Consider the following 12386-nt stretch of genomic DNA (forward strand, 5'->3'; position numbering starts at 1 on the left):
CAAGTGTACTTATGTTTACCCATGGAGTGTCCTGTTTCACTGTGAAGTACTTCTGTATAAAGACTGAAGTTAAATTTAATTAAATCCATACATTTTAGGGTTTGAAGGTGGTTCACTAATAAGATACTGGTAAAGTACATATAGACCAACCTGCAAAGAGGTAGGTCTTTGGTGCAGGGACTCTCCCACCCAACCGTTTACTGTCTGCAATCGTCACTAGTCCAGATCTTGTAAAGACTCCTGTAGTGCTGACCAGTTAAAAATCATGGTCTAAAGCTCTTTTCCATCTTGCAAGATGGTGAGTGAAAAAGTTGAGATGTCAGATATTAATGAGAAGAAATCTGAAGCCAAGATAATTGATGCTGGTGGCAAGGTTGAGAAAAGTAACCTCAACTCTACAATGCAGAAGATGGGGAAAACCCATGGCAGCCGAAACCATGTCCTAGTCAGAAGGAAGTGGAAGATATTCCTGATTGACCTTGTATTCCACAGAGGCTTTGTACAAGAGGAAATACTGAGCAGCTAAAACCAAGGTTGAAAAGCAAAAGGAGAAGATTTCTGGCTACTGTCGGGAAAATGGTTATTGGTTACAAGAATGGTGGTACCCAAGTGGTTGCATTTTTAGAAAATTTCTGGGTATTATCCTACTGAAGGTGAGCCTCAGAAGCTGTTGAGCCATGGTGCGGGGGGTGGGGGGATGCTATAAGTCATCATGTGAGAAAACTGTGAGCTAGTCTCACTCCTGGCACCATCTTGATCATCCTTACTGGGAGCCAAAGAGGCAAGAGGGTGCTTTTCCTGAAGCAGCTGAACAGTGGCTTGCTACTTGCAACTGGATCTCTGGCCCTCAATTGAGTTCCTCTGTGTAGAACCCACCAGAAATCTGTGATTGCCACTTGCACCAAAATCAATACTGGCAATATTAAAATCTCGAAACATCTCACCGATACTTACTTCAAGAAGAAGAAGCTGAGTACACCCAGATGCCAGGAGGGTGAGGTCTTTGTCACAGGGAAAGAGAGAAAGGAGATTACAGAGTAGTGCAAAGTTAATCAGAAAGCTGTGGACTTGAAATTCATCTTACAATCCAAGTTGTTCCTCAGCTTCAGTGCTACCCCCCACTTTGTGATTTCTCTTACAAATGGAGTTTATCCTTCACAAGTTGGTGTTCTAAATTACGGATCCATTAGAAATAAAAAGCATGGTCTCAAGAAAAAGAAAAGATAGGAAAGAGAAGGGAAGGAACTGGAAGGGGAGGGGAAAAGAAAAACACATATGGCCATTAGAACAGCAAAATTCTGGAGATACTCCTTCTATAGTCATTCTCAAAAAATATATATATATTTAAAGATGAGAATTCCAAGTTAATAATATGGGGACGAACTTCAGGGGAAGAAAGAGCCAGTTCACAATACCACCACATCCCTTATGTATTTAGTGTTCAATGGTGGAAAGATAATTTCATATACTTTACTATAGTCTTTAACCTGCAATTAACAGAACAATTAAGCAGTACAGAAACTGTGCTTGCAGGACACATTCATCATATTTAAAACTGTTCTATAATTTCATAATTTGATACCTTTCTCTTGGAATCCTAACATTTGACAAAAATGTTATTTACCAGAGAATCTTGCATAGTATTTATTGTCCCTAGAGATGCTGGTTAATAATCAAGTTATATTTTAAAACTATTTGATCTCATATTTCTGCGGGTAAACTCTAAGAGCTATAATGGCTTGTGCCTAACATTTCTCTATGAGTACATGTTAGAGAAAGGAACAAGTACAAACAGCGTTAAGTTCAGAAAAAATAAGCACAAGGTAAATCACATGGAAGAAAAACAAAGACCACAAATACCAGGTGGGACAAATTTGCCTTTGTGCAAATATTTTAGGACAAATTTAGAAATGGCCGTACTTAGCCACAGGATAAGGGTGAATCAGCACAGTGGACCACAAGTAAGAAAAACAAGTGTGAAAGAATGAGCTGTGAATGGGGAAAAAACTGAGCTCTTACCCTTTTTGATTAGCCTACTCTTCACCAAAAATAATAAATTCCATTGATCCGTGGAAGGAAGCTTAATATAACAAGTACTTTTAAATGCCGGGTCAATTTCTGTTTTCTACAACTAAGAAATGTAGAAATAAATGAATTAAAATAAAAATTATATCAAAATCATTCTTTGTATTTATTAACTCAAGCTTAATAATTGCATATTTCAACCTTCTATTTCTATTTTAATTATGTTAATGGCTTTTGGTGTTCTCTTTTTTTTTCTTATGTCAATTTTCATTTTATATTCCTTTAGGAATGTATCTATTTATGCTTTTTTCAACTGTGTAACTAATCAATTTTGTATATTATTTTTGTTTTAATCTCTGCTGTCTTTGAAATTATATATGTATACATACTTATGAAAATATATTTGACAATGTATTTCTACATGAATACTTTCTACAAGAAAGTAGAAACAAGATTAAGTTCATACTGTAATTCTAAATAATTTTATTCTTCTCTCCCTACTCTATTTCTTGTCAATGTCTGTTTTTGTTGTTGTTGTTTTTGTAAAGATTTTATTTATTTGACAGAGATCACAAGTAGGCAGAGCAGCAGGCAAAGAGAGAGGGAGAAGCAGGCTCCCTGCTGAGCAGAGAGCCCGATGTGGGGCTCAATCCCAGGACTGTGAGATCATGACCTGAGCCGAAGATAGAGGCTTAATCCACTGAGCCACCCAGATGCCACCAATGTCTGGTTTTTAATCTGTAAAATAGTTTCTCTAATTTTAATTTATTTATGTTTTTAATGTATTTATTCACTTATGTCTACCTTTATTTTTTAAAATTTTCTTCTATTTTATTCCAGTAGGATCACCCAGTTATTGGTGTCTCTTACTCTTATTTTAATACATATATTTACAGTTATAAATTTCCCCACAAGTATTGTTTTGATTTTAGCTGTCAAATTTTGACATGTAGTAGGTTTGTTTTCATTAAAATCTAAAGTGTTTCATACATTTCTCTTTACACAAATTACCTTTGATAGTTTTTTATTGTACAGACCATAGGCCATCTTTACAGCTATCCTTGGTGATTAACTTTTAAATATTTTTGCTTAGCCTTTACTGACTCCATCTATCATTATAGAAAAGAAATATTTTTGACTGCACAGATCATTTTCTTCATCCAAGTTCTATAAAGCTTTGCTTAGTAATTTCAAAAAAGCATTGCAAGATTAATATTTTTTTCATATTATGAAAAATAACATATTTTTCATCTTTTCATCATTATGTCATCTGGATCTATTGTTTTGAATTTTTTGTTTTTTGACCCATGTGTCAGTCAGGTTTTAGTCATGGAAAGACATTGCATTTGATGTATTTCAAGATAGAATAGTGTTGGAAACTAGACACCTGGCATATCTCACATATCCATTTATCTTGAAGAATTCTGGACTTATTTTTCTTACTGGACTACTTCTTCCAAGATTATTTTCCAAGAGAGTCTTTATATGAGTTTAAAATTTCTGAAACTCTGCATGCTTAAATTCTTTTTGTGTCTTCACTTCTAAATGGCAGTTGTGTGGGATAAAAAAATTATCTTGACTTGCGTTTCTTTTCCTTCAGCCCTGTAAAAATATTTCTTATTCTCCTACTCACTCAGCTATTGCTAATGAGAAAATTGAAATAAATCTGTATCTTGTTTCTTTATGGATGGTTGGCTTTTTCTTTCAGGAAGATTTTATCTTTTAAATTTTTAGTTTTAACATAATGTGTCTATATGTAGAAATTTTAGAATCTGTTTTGTATGGCAGCACTGGAAACCTTTCAATCTGAATTCACTTTTCCTTAACTAGGAGAAATTCTGAGTCAATGTTCCATGAGTCTATTTCCTTAAATATTTTATTTTCTTCTCTTTTTTTTTTCAAAAAATTTTTATGTACTTGAGGGAGAGAGAGAGAGAGCATGAGCAGGGTGGAGAGGCAGAGGGAGAGGGAGAAGCAGGATCCCCACTAAGCAGGGAACCCAATGCTGATTGGCTCCACCCCAGGATCCTGAGACCATGACCTGAGTGACCTCAAGGCAGATGCTGATCTGACTAAACCACCTAGGCACCCCTCTTTACTTCCACTCTTACGTTTGTGTGGGGTCTTTTAATTTAAAGATCACAACATTTCTGTTTTATCTTATCACCCATACTTTTTTTACTTTCCTTAATATTTCTCTTTGTGGCTTCCCAATGGTCTTTGAAGGATATTAACCCAATATTCTTTTTTTTTTTTTAAAGATTTTATTTATTTATTTGACAGAGAGAGATCACAAGTAGGCAGAGAGACAGGCAGAGAGAGAGGAAGGGAAGCAGGCTCCCTGCTGAGCAGAGAGCCCGATGCGGGACTCGATCCCAGGACCCTGAGATCATGACCTGAGCCAAAGGCAGTGGTTTAACACACTGAGCCACCCAGGCGCCCCTTAACCCAATATTCTAATGCTTAAATTTATTTTGAGCTCTATGCAGACTATTCTTCAATCCATCCACTAGATTTGTATCAGCTGCAATATTTCTCAGAGGCTATATTTACAGTTGGCCTTCCTTCATGACTGCTTTGTTCTTAGTTTTACACATATGCTCCTTCACCTTTTTGACAATATTTTTTAAGCTAATTCTACATTTTTGCTCTCCTTCTTTATTTACTTTCCTTTGTCTGGGATACTCCACCCAGTTTTTCCTTCTCTATCTAAAATTGTGTAGTGCTCAAAGTTTGATTATTACACTTTATGAAAAAATATTGTTTCAAATATTCCATCAGGCACCTTGGTTCTTAATTTAGATCTGATGGAGGAGGTGATGACTACTGGGTATTTACCCTAAAGATACAAACGTAGTGATCCAAAGGGGCACACACACCCAAATGTTTATAGCAGCAATGTCCACAATATCCAAACTATGGAAAGAACCTAGATGTCCATCCACAGATGAATGGATAAAGAAGATGGGATGGACACACACATAGACACACACACACACACACTGGAATACTGTGTAGCCATAAAAAATGAAATCTTTCCATTTGCAATGATGTGGATGGAACTACAGGGTATTATGTAAGTGAAATAAGTCAATCGGAGAAAGACAATTATATGATCTCTCTGATATGAGGAATTTGAGAGGCAGGAGAGGGGTCATGGAAGGGAGGGAGGGAAAAAATGAAACGGATGGGACTGGAGAGAGAGACGAACCATGAGACTCTTAATCTCAGGAAACAAACTGAGGGTTGCTAAAGGGTAGGGGGAAGGATCTGGTGGCTGGCTTATGGACATTGAGGAGGGTATGTGCTTTGGTGAGTGGCTGTGAATTGTGTAAGACTAATGATTCACAGACCTGTACCCTTGAAGCAAATAATACATTTGATGTTAAAAAAAAAAAAGAATATTGTGTACATAAAATTACATCATGTATCATTGAAGTCAAGACATTTTTGAATGAGAAAGAATATGTTAAAATAATTAAAATCAGGGAGACCTTGGTGGCTCAGTTGGTTAAGTGGCTGCTTTCAGCTCAGGTCATGATCTCAGGATCCTACGATCGAGCCCTCATTCAGGGTTCCCCGCTCAGCAGGGAGTTTATTTCTCCCTCTCTCTCTCTCTCATTCTCTCTCTCTTTTTCAAATATGTGCAAAAAATATTTTAAAAATAATTAAAATCATACAATTTATTAAATATATAATGATGACGTTTTCTTTTACCATGGATCTTCAAATAGTTGTTTTCACAAACTATTTTCAAAGATTAAGTTCTTTCAAAAATAAAATTGCCTACATTAAATTTTGAAAAATTGGTTCATTTTATTGCTTAATTAAACATTAATTTAAAAAATACCATAAGAAGAATTGCAGAATCATTATTCTGGATGTATGTGTTTATTATATATATGATATATAATTTAATATATATTTATATATAAGTTACTTATATATAAATCAAATGTCTTTAATAAAATAGAACTGATATATATCTGGGAGTATATTTTTAAAATATGCTTTAGTTATTTTTACATTTTTATAAAACTTATGTAATCTTCAAACTTTTATTTTATGTTTAAAAACATTAAAGATAGTTGTCTTCAGCTGATCTTTTTTCTGCTGGTCATAATAGCTTTTGTTACAATATTATTGATTATATTCCCTATGATATACTTCTCATATGGCTGTCTATTCAAAGACTGCATATTCAAAGTCTCTCAACAGATTTTTTTTTCATATGACTGCTATTCAGGTCATAATATTGTTAATTGAGTGAAGTATCCCAACGGATGTTGAAACACCTAAAAAGCTCAGAGGAAATAATATTAAATAAAGAAGGTCAGTGGGGGGGTGGGGTAACTGGATAATTGGTATTGAAAAAGGCATGGGATGTGATGAGCACTGGGTATTATATGCAATTGATAAATTATTGACCACAACGAAAGAAAAACTAAAAAGATATTAAATGGAGAAGATTCTCAATTCCAATTTTTTACATTAAAAATGTATAAATTCTTTGTCTTACCATTTTTATCTCCATTTTGAGTATATTTCTTCAACAAATATTTTTATGAGTCAAAATTTATAAAATACACTTTTAAAGCTTATTATTATTTGGAATGTTTTTGCAATATAGATGCTAGAAATCAGAATTCCATTCAAATGCATTCCATTTACCAGTATAGAATATAAACTTAACTAATGGATACAAGAAATCCATCAAGAGATTCTTCCCACAACATGACATATTCCAAATCACAGAAATAAAATTTCAAACTTATACTTGTAAACTGTTCAACCTTTCATAGATTTTGTTCATCTTTTTTCTTATATTTTAAAGGAATACATTTTTTCTTAAAGATTTTATTTATTTATTTGCTAGAGAGAGAGCGGAGGAGATCACAAGTGGGAGAGGCAGGCGGAGGGAGAAGCAGACTCCATGCTGAGCAAGAATCTGATGGGGGACTAGATCTTAGGACCCTGAGAACATGACCTGAGCTGAAGGCAGTCACTTAACTGACTAAGCCACCCAGGCATCCCTAAAGGGATGGAATATTTTAATATCTTTCTTTTTGAAGGCTTTCTTTCCAATAATTACAATGCAAAACCACTTCCAAAATTTAATTGACAATAACTAGCAAAGACACGTGACATCTACTGCTGTGGCACAGGCATTTTTTGTATTAACAGCTTCGTCACTGAATTTTTGTAGTTTATTCACTGTGCATATATAGAAATGTTTGCAAATTTTAACAACCTTCTCATATTTAGATAGCTAGAGTACTGCAGTTTGCATGACAAAATTATGAGTTTTGTGTGCATTACTGCCAATTCCAAGTACATTTGTATTCCAATGTTTTCCTAATTCAGCAAGAGTAATGTTTGCGCCATGATGCTGTGCTCTCAGGAAATTAATATTCTTATCACTGCAAATAAAAATTTAATTTTCAATGGTGAATCCCTAACTCAACTTAATTATACCATTCAAATTTTCAAAGATTTGATTTAGTAGCTTGGATTAAAACATCAAACAATTATTAGAAAGCACTGTTTTTCTCTAGTTGAAGCATCATATGATAATATAAAATTGGTATATTTTCTTTTTTTTTTAAGATTTTACCCATTTGAGGCGCCTGGGTGTGTCACTGGGTTAAAGCCTCTGCCTTCGGCTCGGGTCATGATCCCAGGATTTTGGGATCGAGCCCCGCTTCGGGCTCTCTGCTCTGTGGGGAGCCTGCTTCCTCCTCTCTCTCTGCCTGCCTCTCTGCCTACTTGTGATCTCTGTCTGTCAAATTAATAAATAAAAATATTTTAAAAAAAAAAGATTTTACACATTTATTTGACAGAGAGAGAGAAAAAGAGAGAGAGATCACAAGTAGGCAGTGAGGCAGGCAGACAGAGAGGGGGAAGCTGGCTCCCCGCTGAGCAGAGAGCCTGATGAGGGTCTCAATCCCAAGACCCTGAGATCATGACCTTAGCCAAAGGCAGAGGCTTAACCCACTGAGCCAGCCAGACACCCCAAAATTGGTATATTTTAAATGTTTAAAAATCTTCTTTTGCTAATGAAGGCAACTCATTGCCTACTATTCCATCACTTTTTACAAATACATAAAAAACTTGGAATAAAATAAGAGTGGAATTTAGAACAACCAATTGTTTAAAGTGAAGCCATGCTTTACTGAGTGATATATAAATGCAGATGTCTCACCTTCTATCGGAATCAATGAAACTACTAAAGTTTGAACTAAGTGCTGATGTTTTTTCAGCAGTTTTTTTGTTTGGTTTTGGTTTTGCATGTGGCTAGTGACTTAATCCTGATGATAGATGTTAAATATCAACAAATATTTTTGCAAGTTACATATTCACCCTCGACTTCCTTGAGAACTGCCAATGTAGTACATAAATTGCTCTTAGGCTGGCAATTTTGCCTTTTGAGCTCATTACTGTGAAAGCACTGCTTCCACTGGAATTGATCTGTTGGACTCAGAGAATGAACACAAGATGACTATAAATGGGAGATCAAAGGGACACATTCTAAATAAACTATGACTTCTTAGAGGAAATCCAGTTCCCTTGTGATCTTCATAATTTCTATTTTCAACACGTAAGAGACAGGGAAATGATTAACCAATCCAATATTCTCAAAGGTTGTTTTGCTGCTGTCCTAACTTTTTAAACATGTCTTCAAAAAATAAAGCAAGGGAAAAAAAATGAAAATCTTCCAAGAAATATGCCCAGAAACTACTGCAAAGTCTCAAAGTAAAAAACAGAAAAGAGCAAAAACCCTTTATTAGTACTCTAGAATCCGAATGGACTCATCAAAATGCCTTCATTCTGCAAGCTAGATATCTGTGTTTTCTTATGAAACCTGGTGCCCACTTTGAACTGCCTAGTAAGTGCTGGGGCCAGGGCCTCATGTAATTCCTACTTCTGTTACTATAACCAACCATGTTTTAAAAATAATGATTGAGGGGTGCCAACTGAACTGGGGGGTTTCAGTTGGTTGAGTGTCCAACTCTTGATTTCAGCTCAGGCCATGATCTCAGAGCTGTGAGACTGAGCCCTGAAAGACCAGACTGGGTGTAGAACCTGCTGGAAGGTTCTCTCTCTCCTCTCTCCCTTCTCTCTCCCACTCTCTTAAAAAAACGATAGTTGAAATTAGAAATGCTTGAATTACCCTTTAATTTCCATAATGTCCCTCTATCTTTCTTTAATATGTTATCCCTGAATTGTGATTTTGGGGACTTTGCACTACAAAAACCTCCCTATAGCATCCCCAATCTCATAAATTTCCCCTGATAATCAAAAGAAACATAAAAAATGTAGAAGACAGCAAATGCTTAGAAACTTGGATCCTACATATAGCTCATACCAGCGTTCTCTTTATTAAAATTAAATCATATTGCCACTATATTTTTTAAAAGTATGTAATTATTTTAGGAATAAGATATTTACTTTTTAATGAATGTTGCATTTAGATAGAAACCATTAAAAATCGTCTAGTCCATGTAAAGCAGGTTCGAGTCACTTTTCATTGAACTGAATACTAATTCCTTAGTCAAGCTTAATAAATCTTTCAAAGATGATTTTTTTATTGATCAGAACTATATATAAAGATAGCCTTAGTAAGGCATTCATAATACTAATAAAATTTATAGCCTCCCATTAGTTACCAAAATACATCTGATACAAAAATTAGAGGAAAGAAACCATTTTTTCAGGCTTCAGAAAATTAAAAAAAAAAAAAACTAGCATAATACCTCAAAACTCAGGAATAATTTTAATTTTAACCTGAGTTATTTGGTTAAATACCTGTTTTCACCTCCGCATAAGTTATAGAACTCCTAATGTCCAAAATATACATTTTAAGCAATAACATACTAATCTTTACAATACTCTTATTAAAGACCTACATAAATTCCTCAGGCAGATATGCAAGAATACAGAGAGTTGAGAATAGCTCATACATATGCAGCAAAAAAAATCATATGACAGAGAGAGAAATCAAGACAACTAACTTTCAACCTTTGAAATACTTCTTACACTCTAATTCACATGTTCATTTATTGATTTATTGTTTAAAAATGAACAAAACCATTCTAATTGTAGAATTTTGTACCTTAAGGAAGGTGCAGCCAGAACAATTTTTGACATTGACACAAAATTTCAAAAAAGTTTGAAACTAGGGTACCTGGTTAAGCCTCCAACTCTTGAGTTCGGTTCAGGTCATGATCTCAGGGTTGTAAGATCAAGTCCCAAGTTAGGCTCTGCTCTGGGCATGGAGCCTGCTTAAGAGTCTTTCTCTCCCTCTGCCCCTCCCCCCATAGTCTCTGCATTCCTCTAAAAAAAAAAAAGGGATTGAAACTGAAGCAAACAAATATGACTAAGCTTCATATACAAAAATCATTTGAACAGTGAAGTAATAGTTAAATTATGTGTAATTAATTGTTTTAGAGTCCTCTTATTGAAGTATATGTTTCAAATTTTCTTCTACCTTTCAGTCCTATCAGTGTATAAGTGAAATGGATAGATGTACAGAGTTTAAGTATCTTTAAATGCTTATAGCATCCGCGAAGGTGCTGTTTACACCCTACCAAGCATTCCACATAAACAGGGTTTGTTCATTTTTAACAATGGCAATACTATTAGAAGTGGAAGTGTTATTGGGGAATGGAGATTATTAGCCTCCCCTTGAAGAGTGCATGTTTTGTTTTCCAATTGAGTTTATGAATTTGGAAATGTGCATGTATACTCTGTATCTCCTTTGTCTTTATGCCCACTGACCTATGTGTAAGAATTCCTTATGAAAGTTAGAAGTGAAATATGCGGCAATGGCAAAAAGCCAAACTTGCCAGCCCATGGGGAAATCAAACCTGGTATCTGGGCCTCATAAACACCATGCTCAAAGCAAGTGGGTTAATCATTCACAGACTAATTGGGCCTAGAACACATTAGTTAACTTGTTTTTAAGTTTCTTCTAGCTTTATATCATATACAGATAAGCAATTAATAAATGCTTTCTTATTACAAAGTATTTAAATGCAATATTTAATATTAAATATTTATAATTCATATTGTTCTCAAACTGGTGTTTTTAATTTTCTACATATTAATAATGTAAAAATTATTTTAGATATTTAAATATAGATGTTTTCATTGCTTGCAAACTCCTTGACACAAATAGTTTAAAGAAGTTTACTATTAGTTTTATAAACAGAAGTAGGGATAAATGACCATTACTATGAAAAATTGACAAAACAATGTCCCCCACCCCCTGCTATATGATTTCCCATTGAAAGTATTTTTAGGACACACACAGTCCCAACATCCAACACTGTCACCAGGAAGATAACAACCCTACACTATCACTAGGTAGAGCATCTAATTTTCTGATGAGGAAAACTAACACCATTTAGCAAAGAAGGAAGTTCATTTGGGGGAATAAAATTACTTTATGTGTTTAAGTATGTATGTTTGTTTTAGGAATATTATAAGAAAATCCATGAGGTGAGAGACGAAAAACCTTAAAAGGAAAGAATTGCAATAAGGCTCACAATTTTTAATAAATGTACAGGATTTCTTGGTAGGGAGAAGAATCTAGCAAGTAGGGAGGATTATAAAGTGAGGAATGGAAAAATTGTCTGAGGACTTTTTAACAGTGGGATAATAGAATAGGAAATTTTAAACCAATGGTTTTCTGGTGTAATAATGTAAGTTCCAATGAACCGAGGTCCTACAAAGGAAATGCTCTAGCCCAGGACACGAACCTCAGCCAACAATGCGTAGATCTAGGGACTACTCAAAGTTTCATCCTGGTAGCCTGGCTGTAGGGCCACCCACTAACCAGCAGCTCTGATTTCTGTTACTTTATTTCCTGTTTCAGGTTTTTGGATCTCGAGATTACCCATAGATCCATAGATTCTATAAACTAATAGTGACCTAATAAATTCATTTTTTGCTTTGGGTTTTTGTTTTTGTTTTTGTTTTTGTTTTTGTTTTGACTAATAGAGCTTTGGCAAAAGTAAATGAAAAGCCATGAAAGAGTATAGAAAGCGGTCATGGTGCAAAAGCAGAAAATTGGAGCTAACTTTTGAAAAGCGAGCCTTAGGGAACTCGGAGATACCTCGAGAGGACCAGTGTTGACACATCACCTGGTATGGTGAAGCTCTGGTAAGGTCCTGCTGGTTATCTGTGGCCAGGACCACTGTGATTACCTATGCCACACTGTGATTGTTCAGGGCCTGTACCCTGCCACTTCTTAAGTCCTTTACATATCACTGCTGAATAGGATGTTAGATTTCCTTGGTGTATGGGATAGAACTATCCGAAATGACAGTGTCTTGAACTACTATATAGATTTTACCTGC

The 12386-nt window shown here is 35.0% G+C and overlaps 1 pseudogene; it reads left to right on the forward strand.

Moving 5' to 3' along the window:
* Positions 1-295: 295 nt before the first annotated feature.
* Positions 296-11929, forward strand: LOC131825067 (large ribosomal subunit protein eL6-like; annotated as a pseudogene).
* Positions 11930-12386: the final 457 nt, after the last annotated feature.

The sequence above is a fragment of the Mustela lutreola genome, chromosome 1 (assembly GCF_030435805.1).
Source record: "Mustela lutreola isolate mMusLut2 chromosome 1, mMusLut2.pri, whole genome shotgun sequence".
Taxonomy (NCBI): domain Eukaryota; kingdom Metazoa; phylum Chordata; class Mammalia; order Carnivora; family Mustelidae; genus Mustela; species Mustela lutreola.